The sequence below is a fragment of the Corvus hawaiiensis genome, chromosome 1 (genome assembly GCF_020740725.1).
Source record: "Corvus hawaiiensis isolate bCorHaw1 chromosome 1, bCorHaw1.pri.cur, whole genome shotgun sequence".
Taxonomy (NCBI): Eukaryota; Metazoa; Chordata; class Aves; order Passeriformes; family Corvidae; genus Corvus; species Corvus hawaiiensis.
The window spans coordinates 77,667,130-77,682,336 of record NC_063213.1 but is presented as its reverse complement, the minus strand read 5'-3'; the positions used below and the strand labels follow the sequence as shown (position 1 = coordinate 77,682,336).

Here is a 15,207-nt window from a genome sequence, read left to right as displayed (position 1 = left end):
GTATTCTCCCCTGTATGGAGACCTATTGGGTAAGAACCATACTCAGTGAATGCTGAATGATGATCTCAAACCAGTTTTTATTGGGTACTAGAGCTGGTCTGCATAGTGCTTTGAATTAATATATTGCTTTGAACACGTTTTTGAAGTCAGACACGATCATCAGTAATCCTTTAACCTTAACCCATCACAGTTTTATTGACTGTTATTCTGTAAACTGTTAATGTGAGTCCTTTAAGAGCGCTTGTAGTTGTTGGCAGTGGGTAAAGGTGTGGAGACCCAGGAGGGGGTGTCTCTGTTTGGAATGTGACCCTGAACAAGTCAGTCAAGCCACCCTTTGATCTGTGAACTGCTCAGTGAGGGGTCCCCATAACAGGGCATTGACGGACTAGTTGGGCACAAGAGGTCTCGGCTTTACTGGGGCTCTGACAGACTGATCAAACACTAAGGGTTTGAGAAAATCTTCCCTTTTCATGTAACAGAGGGGCAGGGAGTGATTTCACTTGGACAGAAGCAAAGACTGAGCTAACTAAAGTGCATTATGTTTTATATTGGTATTTAGGAGAGAACAGAAATAAGAAGCTATTATTTTGTGTACATGTAAAGAGAATATACCTTTGAGATGCATAAATAATTGTTCCCTGTTCTTTTAAGCAATCGTCTTTAAGATGTCAGAAGCTGATTGTTTGAAAACCATGAAGAATTAGAACTGGATGAAAGTATTTTACACATAGATGAAGATTTTGTGCCTCTTTGAAGTTTACGTCTCTCAAGTACTCAAACAGTAACTGTGGCAGATGCTATTAGATGTAAAAAAGATATTTTTGTAGAAGTACACTTTGGACACACCATGTAGTTACACTCACAAATTTCAGTGTCGTGAAAAGTCACTAACTTAAATTTATTCCACACATGTACAACCTTCCTCATCAGGAAGGGCTTAAAATCTTTTCAGCAAACTTGCCTGAGATTCTTTTTTTTTCTTCAGTGATGAATCAGATGCTTAAATATTTCCCATAGAAAAGTTAAGATCTGTTATTATAATTCTGGCTTTTAATGACATAGTAAGGGTGAGATGCCTTTGAAAAATGACTAAAGGTAGAAATCCATATAGCCAATATATTTAGGGTAGAGTTTACTTTTATCATATTTAATTCTTTAATGTATGTGAACTTTCATCTCAGTTACTGACTAAAATGGTCTCCAAAGCATATCTAAATGTTGATTTATTTTTTACTTAAAAAGTAATCTTCCTGTCATAAACTGAAGGAGGGAAAAGCTTGTACTAATCAAGAAACTGCCTTTTTCAAAATAATTTTCTGAAGTTTCAGGGCTTATTTTTTTCCATTTTCACTTTTAAGTTTTCAATTTCTGAAGAGCAAAGCTCTCCTTGTAGATATTTAAAAGACTGCCAGAAGGCTTTTGTGTTTCCAGTAAACCTAGGCTTATTTTTAAATTGAGTGACTGTTTTGCTTTCCAGATTATTATGGTTCTTTCTTAGCTCTGTGCCATATATCAACTTAATAAAAAGGAACTGTCATGATTTGTAAAAGAATATTCCACTTCAAGGGCTTTGCTCCTTGTTATTATTTGATTATTGGGATTTCCAGATTTTTTTTAATAATAAGTATGTAATATTTAGGTCCAATGTGTTCATCCTTTTATCTGTTATTCCCCTATATCAACTTCTGCCTTTCTGCAGACCTCTCATTACAATATCTAAGCATGTCTCAGACCATGCCAGTCAAATCTTACAAGGACAGCAGTGCACTTGTCCCTTGGTGTCACAAAAACTTTACAGGTTTTTCACTGTTATGTATCTCCCATGTCTGTCTAAGTTTGATGTGCAACAACAGCTATTAGCTGCATAGAACAGGAAAATGAAGATATATGTCAAAATTGTCCCTTCCTTTAGTCTGGTAACATAAGCCTACTGTAGGGGCACTGGAGAAAGCTACAGAAAAAAAATGACCAAGACTTTGCAGGTCAGGCTTTCTCTCTTACGGTAAATGTCCTTACAACCATTTTGATGGTCAGCATTGCTGACTGAAGGCAACCCAGCAAGGAATGGCAAAGTATTCTTAATTCAGGGGCAAGTTCAGTTATCTCACTTTTTCATACTCCATAGCATACCAGTAGGACATATCCTGCATTTTATGTCCATTGCTACATATTGCTTTAGCCCCTTCTATCCACAATTCCAGTCTCAGGGCAGAGGCACCTGCCTGTGGCTGAGGGCACTGGGGATGCTGGAGCCACTGGGATTGGTTGTGCCTGGGCACCCCACATAAGGTCATCCCCTGCAGACATTCCAGTGCTGCTGCTGGCACCTTGTCAGGTAAACCCAGTACAGATGAGTAATTTTATTTTAAAATCTGAATCCTTTTTTATCCTCTGTGAGACAAAGAAAAGGGCAGCATCATCTTTCTCCTAGCGCTCTGTTAAAAGCCACTGTCCAAGGAGTAAGAGCATTGCTCCTGCATGCTCATGGTCCCAAAGGAAATCCCCATCAAAGGGAGGGCACTAAGAAGGTGTACCCCTAGATGGTGAGAGAAGGAGGGCAGTACTGACTGAGCTGTGTTGTTTATAGAGTGCTATGTAACCTATTATTAACCAAATGCATTATCATTTTGTTACTAATATGCATATCAGCTATGCTATTTCCAAATGTTCAGTGAGATAGTTCTCCAGATGTCATTACTGTGAAGTACAAAACCAGACAACAGTAGAGCTATAGATCACAGTGACAGATGTACATTTAGCTTGATCTGCTCTTTTTGCATTTGCAGATTTACTAGACAGAAGCTTCAGAAATCTCAGTGTTGCTAAAAATTATCTGCTGATTCTCTGTACTAGAAAAATCATTAGCCAGTGTTCAAGTATCCCTGATCCACCTGAATATCAAAATATCTGCTTTGCATTGTTGATTAAATGGGCTTGTCTAGTTTCACTTTTCAGCTGTTGGGTCTTAATAAACTCTTCGTACCAACTCTCTGCAATCAAACTTCTGTTCCCTTGGAGGTTTTTCCCACTTGTAAATGAATTATCTTTTTAGTCTTACTGACATATTAAATAGATGGAGCTCCTGAAAGACTATAAAGCATGTTCTTCAGCCTTTTAGTTATTCTTTTCATTATGATTTTGTTCTAGTTTGCCAGCAGATTTTTTGAAAAAAGTATCCTATGTCATACTCCAAGATTCCTGTGTAACAACTTCTTCTTTGAGTCTGAAACTTCTTGATTTTTAACCTAAGGGCAGATAGTTACACTTGAAATACTTTACAAGAAAGATATTTTATTATTATTATTATTTGCAGGGTTACAGAGTTTTCTTCTTCAATATAGGTTTTTTGGAATTTTTTTAATCTGAAGCTGTAAGATGATGCTGTAGGCATAAAAAACCACAGTACAAACATCCCTCAAAAAAAACCCCAAAACCAAAACACCACCTCCCCAAAGCCTTTCACATTGCCAGACTTGCCTGCAGGTGTCAACTGTTAAAGACCCCAAAAAGCCTCCCTCGGTCATGTGTGCTCTGTCAGCTCCCAAGTGCATCTTGAATTAAGGGATCCAGAACTGAACACAGGAATCGAGGTGTGGCCTCACCAGTGCAGGGGGACAATCACTGCCCTGGTCCTGCTGGCCACACTACTGCTGATACAGGCCAGGATGCCCTTGGCCTTCTTGGCCACTTGGGAACTTGCTGGCTCATGTTCAGCCACTGTTGACTGAGGTCCTTTTGCACTGGGCCACTCTATCCCCAGCCTGTAGCACTGCATGTCATTGTTGTAGCCAAAGTGTAGGACCTGGTGCTTGGTCTTGTTGTACCTCATACCACTAGGTTTGGCTCATTGATCCAGCCTGTCCAGATCCCTCTGCAGCTGCTTGCAAGAATTGGCAAAGTCATAAAGCAAGTATTGCCACAGTGTAACACTGTTTGAATCCTACCATCACAGTACCCTTCAGCTGTAAATTTCTTGTAGACTGGAGAGCAAATAATTTCATAAAGGCTTTTTACAAACTCTTAAGCTGATATCTTGCATCTGCTTTCAAACTAAATTGAGCAAATTCTGAATGGAAATGTGTGTTTACTGTTTTTTGATAAATATTTTCTTATATTGCCCATCTGTGCCTTAAGTTGGATCCTCTGTCTGTTACTTGCTGAATGGAGAGAATGGAAAAAAGAAAATAACCCTTTTTCAGACAGTGATAAAATCAGTGTAATGACAAAAAAATGCTTGCACATGCAAATCCCTGCATTTATGCAAGGATATCAAATAGTTGTGGGCATAATTACCACTTTACATCAATGGCCACCAAATTTCTGTGGACATTTCTGGATTCTGATGTCCAAAATGGGAGCTCATACAATTTCTAAATTTACAATTTATCTCAAATTTATCTGAAAGATGCTGTCATCCTCTACAGTACTCTCCACACTGGGCAAAACACATCACATACAATTTACTTATTGAAAAACATGATTACTTTTTAAGAAGAAATGTCCTTTTCAGGAATAAAACAAAACCAAAACCAAACAAAAAAATATCAAAACCAAACCAAAACAAACCCAAAACAAGCAAATAAGGAAAAACTAAATCAAAACAAATCCAAAACCAACGAACCAAAAAAAAAAAAAAGAAAAAAAAACAAAACCAGCAGGTGGAGGAAAAGATAGTCTTATCATAAACTTTTAAACAAATTGTGCTGAGCATCACTTAAGTGGCAGAAACCATTAAGAAAAAACAACTGTGCTTTATTTTATGTCCTTCCATTTACTGATTTCCACTATATAAAATAAATTGCAAAAATTTAAAAGTGGATAAATTGGATAATACCCCTGAGTTTTAATAAATTCTTTTTGCTTGTTTGGTATTTTGAGTTGGATTTGCGGATTTGTTTTTTTGTTTTTTGCAGAGGGTATTGATAGCCCATCATCAGTGTTGAAGACTGAGGCGAAGAAAACATTAAACTGCTTTGCTTTGTCTGTGTCCCTATTTGTGAGGTGGCCATCCTTATTTCTGGTCTCCCTTTTGCTATAACTTAAAATGCCCTTTTCTTTTGTTCCCAAATATAGCATGCACTGCAATAATGAAAATTCAGAAGAGTAATGCATTGTCACAGCTTTTCCTGTGAAAGTTTCAGTAACTTAATTACAAATAAATCAGATAAATCTCAATTTGGATAAAAGAGTGATAAAGGTGTGTTATCCAGCCAAATTACTACTGGCATTTGGGGATTTTTGTCCATTACTAACAGCTAGAAATGGTTTAAAAATGGAGATAGGAAAATTACATGAAATGTGGTAGTTACACTTCAGGGAGTTATGCTCTGAACTGCTTCATAGATTTCTCCCCCTGCAAACAATTTGGGAATGTTTGCTTGAGAGACTAAAAACTTTAAAGAGTAAATATCTCAAACACTCAGCAGAAGAGAAAAGGAACGTTACCATGCCAACGAGATAAGGTGCAGTTAGAAAAGAGTCTTGCAGAGGCAGGATAGCACTTTTCTGGGACCAGCTTCCTTATTCTGGGCCCAGCTTCCTTATTCTGGGAAACTATCTCCAAACCCAAGTTTGAAACAACACTGCACTTGCGTCGCTGACAGAGGGAGTGGGATTGAAACTAAAAGACTCCCCCAACCCCCTTCTGAAAAGTTTGAAAACAACAAATTGAGCATGTGCAAGAACTAACCTATAAACAGCACAAGTGAGAGGGACTGGGCATTCACCCACCATCCAAAGGAAATGGACCAGAGATGTCTCGAACCCTGCCTGGTGATCTGGATATTTATCTCTATTTTTCTACCATTCCTTCTTCTTCTCTTCCTCTCCTTAAAAGTTTCAATTGCTCCTGTGGTGGGCTGTTCAGCCAGTCATAAGGTTAAAAGTATAAATCTCTGCTACCATGGGCTGTTGAGAAATTGCTGTTCAGAAAAAGTAAAGTCAGAAAAGTTGGAATTGCTCTTCTGCCATTGGCTACTCAGGAAGTTTAAATCATTGCTGCCATGGGACATTCAAACTACCTTAATGTTTAAGGTTTAAATCATTGCTACCATAAATAAAACTTTCTTATTGTTCATTGGGCATCATTTTGCCTTAATTTAGCCCAAGGATTTCCCATGCCTTTTTGACGGAACAAATTGCTGTAGGCCCTATCTGTAATGTTTTCATAATTATTGTGTTACTTTCACAAGTAAGAATTTAGAGGATTGGACATCAAGTCAGGTGCAACCCATCCTGTATTTGTAATGATCTATGTTCTGTTTACTAGAAGCAGGACTATAAGAGGCTTCTTTTCTGCAGGCAATAATAAAGGAACATCAATATATTTCCTGACAGAAGAGTACTGATCTCAATAAAATCATCATATCCCTCCCCCAAGAAAGCCAGGGTAAATCATCCAACCAAAAGCAATGACATAGTTAGAGACCATTTTATAAATCATTTATGTTGGGGAATACCTTCTCTGATACAGGCACATCTCTGTATTATTTCTTTCTATTTCAGACTGTTAATCACAGAAATGTCATAATAAATCCTGTATTTTTGGAAGCTTTATTTAAGCTTAATACGCTTAACACAATTGTCTGCATATGCTCAAGCATATTCTAAGTATTCAGCAAAACAGTAATTTCAAGGAAGTCCCACTGTTATTTATGGCATATGATCTGTCACATACTGTCAGTTTTCTAAGATGAAAAATGTTCTCCTTTCTCTTGGAAGAAAGCTGGGTACTGCAGGGATAGATGTGAATATGGGAATTTGGGGCTTTTAAAATTTAGAATTTAAACAGCATCACTGAATTTAATGACTTACTTTAGTGACCATTGTGATAAGCACATTTTTGCATGTAGCTTTCTTAAATTATTTTTGTAGCCAAATTTTACTTTAACGCTTGCCAAGCATCCCTGAAAATGCTAATAAAATTTTAGGGCTCTTAAATAGTACATCCTTACTTCTCTTAAAATGTATATCTTTGGTATGAATCACAAAATCAGCACTCTTAGAAGATGCTGGAAATGTGCAGCTACATGCATATTCCTAGACTTCAATAAAGTTTTGAAATAATTTGAAACTGTAAAAATATTTTGTGACTCAAAAGTCAGAGTTTGTGTACATACATGAAACACAGCATTAAGCTGGAAGCCTGTAGATGCATAACCTCTTCTTTTGAAATCATCCAAGTGGTTCTGGAAGCATGTGCATTTTTGTCATTGTGTTCAAATTCTATTTTATCTATCATTGTAGTAGGCCAATAAATTTCATCTGTATTTAAACACTGAAGATCTGAACATAAATTATGTATAAAGCTTTTCTGGAAAGACAGAATCTCTTAGTCTTTCTTTCAATGAGATGAAGATGATTGAGTGAGTCTGTTTCTTAGAAAACCATAGAAAAACACAATTCAGAAAAACACAAACCATTTGGTCCTTCCTCCAAACTTCTAAAGTGTATTTTGAAGTATGGACAATTCATAAGCTAATACGTGCTTACTCAAATATGCTTCTCCAATGCTACAGATGGAAACTGGACAGTTCTTTCAGTCGCCAAAGCAAAAAAAAAAAAATGGTGAATGAAAGTATATCTAGTGCATTTAAAACAGAATTGCATTGAAATTGGCACATATTTATTCCTTTTCCTTTTGAGCTGAGCTGGGAAATAGCAAAATTAGTGACATTTCCTTACTCTGTGGGTGGAAAATCATTTGGATTTTCATGGGGAGGACAGATCAATGTTGTATATATTTGTAATTTCTTTTCATAATTGTCTGAAAAAATGAAATCCTGCTGAGTCACTTAATTAGAGTAATAGAAATACACATTTGAATTTCCTCTTTAGCCAAATCAGGATGAATCCTGCTGCCATTATTTCAAAGTAATGCACCTCACCCTGCAAGTGTTCCATGGAAAACAATGGAAAAAACTGTAAAGCAACCTTTGCAATGTCAAGCAATACTTCAGATGTTAGGAATGAATTAATTTCTTGAACAGTACAGCATTCACTTTTTAACTTCTGCTAGAATAGGTTCTAACAAAACCTGTTTCTTGGCAGTAAGAGTAAAAGGGGGCAAAAAAATCCAAAGCCTGATTTCTGTAATTTCTGATGCTTCTGTGGTTGGATTCAATGATTCTTGTGGGTCCCTTCCAACCCAGCATATTCTTTACTCCCATGATTCTACAGATGCCACTTAATTTTTCCTATGTATTTTTTTTTCATGCTTTCATGCATTATTTTCATACTTGGTATTGAAACCTTACCAATATTGACAATCTATATTTCATGGCTGAAAACACATGTTCCTTTTTTAAATGCACCAAATGATGTCTCCCCACACACATGCATTTTATGAGTTGCAGTAGTATGCTAAAAGATGAATTCGTAATTATTACTTACTGGTAGAATTTCCTGTTTGAACTTTTGAACTTCTTTAATGGATGCTGCATTCCATGTTGGGAAGGCAATATGTGATGCCATTTCCTAAGGCAATACAGCATATGCTTTCCCGCAGACTTTTTCTAACCACATAAACAAACTGAATTGAATTTTAGTAAATTTCCTTCTAAACTGACTTTGTTGAATAGGTACAACTCTGGTTATTCTGGATTAGAGTAAATTCATTTAGCTTGTTAGAGAATTAAGCTAAATCAATATAATTCACTTATACTGATTTAAGAGAGTTAAATTGATGCAAATCCTTGGTGTGTGGTTTTTTCAGCTATTGAGAAGAAATGCATGGAAATTCATGCCATTTTTATGTGTTTATGGGCCTAGAATTAGTATTTTCACACCTGTTGTTGGAAGAAAACCAGATAAAATGGGGAGTTGTCTTAGAATAAAATAAGAAAGAAAAAAAAAGACAACATGTACTGTATTCATGTTGAATATGAGAAACCCAAGCTGCTTTCTTAGGACCGGTGTCCAGTATTAGCCCATGGCAATCTTGACTTACGTAGAATTTCTCAGGTAAGCTGTCTCACTATCCCAAGGAATCCAACAATTTACAGAACATCAGAAATCCTAATTTATTTTCATCTTAGATATTAATATAGTTTTAGTTTTCTGATGATAAATTTCAATGTGGCTTACAGCTGGCAGAGGAATTTACTGAAATTATCTAGCATTTGGGCATAAGATGAAGTAATATGAAGGTATTCCATCCTTCATAATAGTATCAGGGTTAAAATGGTGTGTGAAAATTTAAAACTAATAAACTTAGTCTGTTTAGTAAAACACAAACAATGATTGTCTTAATTTCTTCAGTACCTCTAGCATAGTTCTACTAAGGATTTGGAATGCTTTCTGAATTTAGGCTCTTGATTGTAAATTGCCTTGCAGGATAGCAGAATTGTAATCATCAGGAAAAGTTACCATTAAATTCCTTTAAAATAATTATTACTTTCCCCTTTTTTGGGTTTTGATTAAAAGTATTCTTGAGCAGGAAAAAAAAAATATGTAAAACAACCTTGGTGGCATCATTTTTATCTTTGAATTTTGTCAGTCACAAGACTTGCTCCGAATATCTGCACAGAATACTTGCTCAAAACCTGTATTTCAGATGTAGGACAATTATTTTCATAGCAGGATTGTATAAATATATGTTTTTCTACTAAAATAATTTTAAGAATATTTAAATAAAGCAAATTTTATTAATTGAAAATTTAAGTGAACCCAGCTTTTTGGCCTCTACTTCATGTTATTTTAAGAAAAAGAGGAAATTTTTCATGGATTAGAACATAATGGTACCCACTTAACTGTTTTCAGTTTCCTTATTGTACTTTTGATGGTTGCCCTTGGACTATTATTCATGGTTTCCTCCAGCTTTGGCAAACTATTGCAGAACAATACAGGGGAAAAAGTTAGATATTCATCTATTGTTTCTAAATGTCTGTAAATTAAAGGATTTTAAAAGATGAAGAGGCATTTCATTTTTTGTTTGTACTGATGCCTGCTTATGAGGTAAATGAAGTAAATTGAATTTTTAAGCACGTGAGTTAGGAGGGACTCATTTGTTCCTCCCAACTCCTCATTTGGCAAGACCTACACATCACTTAGGGGACAATGAGGCAATGATCTGGTTGAGCTCAACAATTTAAAAGAAATGGTTCATATTAGTAATAATACCCAACTTTGTTATATTGTGCATACTTCTCCCACTTCCAGAAAGAATTCAGTGTTAAGCAATTCACTTGATATCTCCATTCCTATTAATAGGTGCTAGGGCCTAAAATAAGGTAAAATGATCTTACCTGAACTATGCATTGTTAGCTCACGGTGACATGCATCACTTAGAGTTTCTTGCAAAGATGAAAAACATTCAGCACATTTGTTTTTTGACAGCAACAAGTACACGTTCTTTTAAAAAAGCAACAAACAAACAAAAAAACCCACCTGAAACAGGCAAAGGATCCTGCTGAGGAAATAATACTTGATTTCATTACAGAGCATGGCTGCTTTCTGTTTCTTCATATTCTTTTCTAAATATTGCAGGTATAAGTGTTACTGTTCCAGGCATAATAAAAGAACATTCCTGGAGTTTCTTTGCTTTACAGTGACATTTAGATCTTTAAAGCTTCTTTGATGGATGCTTCCTAGTGGGCAAATCTGTTGTACTTGAAAACTCTGATCACAGTGTTTCTACAGCATATATTATTATCCTTTCTGATGTTTAGAAACTTCAGTTAAGAGTGAATTCCAATGATGGTGATTTTTTCTTAAGAACTAATACATTTACTCTCCCTTTGATTTCCAGGCTCCCTTTAAGTAACTGCCCCCCTACCCACTCTCAACTTCCCCTTTATCAAGGAAATTACTTCTGGCTTATAAAGAGAAAATAATGTTCTTCCTTGCTGACTTTTGGGGAGATGTGCATCCAAACCTAATTTTGTGGCATTAGTCTGACAAAATCCATGCTGAAATCAAAGGAGAGGCATAGGACCTACATTTGATCATGCAGAAAGATTCTTTACAGGCTTAAATCCACTTTAGCTGAGATTTAGTTTCAATAGACTGATCTTTTGAGTGAGTGTCATGAATAGTGCAAGCAAGGTGGAACGGCTCTCTGGTTAATTGACTGCAGTTTCCAGAAGAAAAAGCATTCATTTTCTTTCAGCTTGAGCACAGGGTGTTTTGCCAAGACTCATACATTGTAAATACTTGGCTATCCTGATAGTACAGAATTTCTGATTTGTGTTAGCTGATTGAACGGTGAGCAGACTTGGCTGTGAGCCCTCCATCTCGAAGGGACTGTGAGCTCTTTTCCCATCCTTAAAGGAATACCTAGCCTTACTACAGCTAGGTGAGTTGTTTTGTTTGGCCGCTGCCTTTACACTCTCACTACTGTCTAAAGAACCCCTTGGGTTGCAGATTTTCATTGTTACCTCCTGTGTTTACCCTACTATACATCTGTAGTACACTCCATGTTCTCAAGGACTGTTCATACTCTTCACCCCAAGGATATTTAAGATAGCTATTCAGTGATTTTGCTAACATGATTCATGAGAAATAAAATGAAATTTTCTGTGACTTCTCAATGCCAAATAGGAAGCTTAGGAACAATTGATCTCAATGGCAGAGGGAGGAATTAACAGCCCCACCCTGCCGAGTGCTAACAGAACCATACCACTTGATTTAAAAGAAAAGGTTTAAAAGAAAACAAAGCAATGTATCCTTCACCCCCCTGGGAGAAAAAAAAAAAAAATTCAGTCACACTCAGTATGTTGAAAATCATACTACTTAAACTAAAACAGATTAAACTTATACATTTATCAGATATTACATAGGATAATGTAACATGAAGAAGGATGATGGTTATGAGACAGGTATCCATGATACTTGTTTGAGACTATACTGCATCTCTTTAATTCTTTCTGTCAAATTCTAATTGCAGAAAAAAGATTAAAGGAGCCAGAGCAATGGACACGTGAGGGGGGATAATCCTCTTTGGTACCAGTATACACAGAGCACAAAGAAATAAAGTCTTGAACACCTCAGGCCTTTTTCCCTGTCCACCATCGGACACCTGGAACATGAAAAGCTTATGTGCTATGACTGTTGTGTCAACCACAAGAATTTGTGACTTTAGTTTGGTGACTGCTTTCATTTGCAATTTGTAGTAAAATGGACCCTTTTGGGAGAAAAAATGAAGATAAGTTCAAAGCTATCTGAGTTTATCTGTTACTTATCATTCACAATTCATAGTCGTAATGAACTTTAGGTTCAGATCAGAATCTAGGCATTCTGTTATCTTTTCTGAAACTCTGAAAGTTTGGTTGGAAAGTTTCATCCTGTGAGCCTCGACCTAGTGGGGCTCCAGTCTTGTCTTTATCCTCTTTTCTCTACCTCTCAGAATGGGCCTGAACCTCTGTGGCAAGTCCTAAGGTCTGGTTGGTGGTTTCAATACCCACTGAGGGTGAACTATCAAGGGGAAACTCCTCTGAGCACAAACTCCTCCTATCCCAGAAAGGGATACTTTCTCAGAAGACATAATGCTTTCAGTAGTGTATAGACAGATAGATTTTTTTTCTCTTCCAATATGTTTCCTGCCTGTTTAGGGGAAGTTAGACACCTTGGGAGGAGAAAATGACACCCAAGTTTGATTCACTTATGTTAGTCACTGGTACAGCAAATTAAGGCAGCTACATGAGGATGACTTCTGGATAGTCTTTCATTAAAAAAAAAAAATAAAGGGAGAGCCTTGAATGCAGCTTAACTTTTCATTTTGGCAAAACGTTCCTGCAATTTATACCTGTCGTACTGCTTCTCCCAGTGTTTCTAGATCTAACTGAAACATCATATTTCCCCAGAAAACTATTCTAATAACACTAACCCAAGATGCAACCTAAAAGAATTCATTTATGTAATGGTGGGGTTTTTTAAATCTGTAAATTAGTATTTGAAAATAATTTTCCTGATCAATACATTGGGTGCATTTTTCACCCTGTATCCAAAAAGCGTCATGTATTTACTATAATATCTTCCTGTTTTCACTGTCCTTTGGAATCAGGTGCTGGTTCATGTCATTATTGCCATGAAGTATTGAATGTCAGTGGCATCAACATGAAAAATGGTAATCTGAGTAATGTGATTTACTTGACTATAGAGCTCTGTTGAGAATGGACTATACTGAAGCAGTGAATTTGCCATGATATATTTCTGATTGCAAAGTAAAAATCAGCAATATATCTAAAGAATAGGAATGAAGATTATCAGGACCCCGAAGGCTTAATTTTACAAAAAAATAATGTGAAAAGGACTCTACATCAGCTGAGGTCCATGTACAGAATTTGCTTCATCCTTTGCACCAAATGAAGCAGTGTATTTTGAATTGGGAATAAGAAGTAAGAATAATTAGGCTGTATCTTAGTGCTTGTGCATGTAGGACTGATTTACTTAGGTGTCTTCTGTTGTCTTGATGAACACAGAGAATCACAATTCAAATTAAAAAAAATAAAAACAACTTCAAAACAATCAAACAAACCAAAACAAAACCCTGTAAATTCAGAGTATGGCTACAAACTGGCAGTTGTTTGGAATTAGTTTTCTTTCTAGGTTAATACTTTCCAGTCCAGAAGGACAATCTTATCCTGAGCTGCATTAAAAGAAGCATGACCAAATGGGATGATTCTGTTCCTCTACTCTGCTCGAGTGAGATCCTACCTGGAGTATTGTGCCCATGACTGGAGCCCCCAACACAGAAAGGACATGAACCTGTTGGATTGAGTCCAGAGAAGGGTCATTAATATGATCAGAGGGCTGGAGCACCTCTCCGATGAAGACAGGCTGAGAGAGCTGGGGTTGCTCAGCCTGGAGAAGAGGAGGCTCTGAGGAAACCTTACAGCAGCTTTCCAGTACCTAAAGGGGCCTACAAGAAAGCTGAAGGTGGACTTTTTATAAGGACATGTGGTGATAGGACAAGATGGAATGACTTTAAACTGAGAGTAGGTTTAAATTTGATATCAGAAAAAATCTTTGCAGTGAGGGTGGTGAGGCACCAGAACAGGTCATTCGGGGAAGTTGTGGACATGTCATCCCTGGAAGTTTTCAAGACGAGGTTGGTTGGGGCCCCTACTGGAAGGAGTCCCTGACCATGGCAGGGAGTTGGAGCTGGATGGTCTTTATTGTCCCTTCCTGCCCAAACCATTCTATGATTCTAATATGCTGGCCACAACAATTCCTGTGCCCATGTTCTTAATTTAGTTGGAGATGTTTGTCTTAAGATGGTTGTGCTTTAGGACAGTTAAATAAGTTGCTAGATAAAGATCTCAGGTAGACTTTTAATGTTTTAACATCTGATTACTAAAGGACCACACCAGTTTGATTCACACCTTAGCAAATCTCCTGCTAACCTATAGTGAGTCTGCTTGCTCTTAATGCTGAATTCTCCCATACTCTTTACAAGGCATTTATTTTATAAAGACGTGATGATTTTATCAGGCTGTGCTGCTTAAGTGATGGAATGATTGATGCTGAATCTGGTGGCCTCAGTCAGGAAAGTCCATTTCCTTTTGTGACATGAGAACTTATGCTGGTCATTATGCAAATAAAAGCATAAAAGCTTAAGCTCCCTGCAGCTCTTAGCTCACAGAAGAAGTTTATTAGGGAGTTCATCTGTCTGGCTTTCTTCATCTTCCACAAAGAACTACCCAGTTGTCTTCTGCTGGGTTTATGTTCACAGTCTCTGGGAACACAGCTGCCTGCCGGCACTTGCTGTTGCTAGAGCAGCAGGAGTTTGTGAGAAGGAATTCTGACAAGCTTAATTGCTAAAAGTATTGAGGCTGCCTGCTGCTGAAGATGGTCACAATATCCCCAGGCTTTTTACCTTCACTTCTTTTTTCCTTCATTCTTTTTCATTTCCCCTTCAAAGGAAGAGATTCCCTCTTCTAAGAAACTTGTTGGAACTGTAATTTACAGTTCAGCTGTTCATATATCAGTATCCTCATGTAAATTTAAAATATAATTACCTAAAAGCATTAATAGAAGATTGTCACTTTGGTCTAAAAACCTGTATGCCAGGTCTCTGACATCCTTGCTTGTAACAACCAAGATTAGTGGAGTCGGAGCTGCTTGTAGGGAAGGGAGAGATGCTGACTTTTTTTTAATCTTTCATCACACTATCTGCAGATAGCAGTATGCAAGAAAAATGCCTTTTCAGATAAGCCTAAAACTTATTTAACAGATTAGAATCTTTTCCAAAATAGCATATGTTAAATG

The 15,207-nt window shown here is 36.9% G+C and overlaps 1 long non-coding RNA gene across 1 annotated transcript; it reads right to left on the bottom strand.

The window, feature by feature from the left end:
• Positions 1-321: 321 nt before the first annotated feature.
• LOC125329022 lies at positions 322-14,148 on the bottom strand. The gene is made up of 3 exons (XR_007205032.1): positions 14,066-14,148; positions 13,379-13,385; positions 322-332 (listed from the first exon to the last, which is right to left on the bottom strand). It is a non-coding gene; the product is annotated as an uncharacterized LOC125329022 (long non-coding RNA).
• Between the last annotated feature and the right edge of the window lie 1,059 nt (positions 14,149-15,207).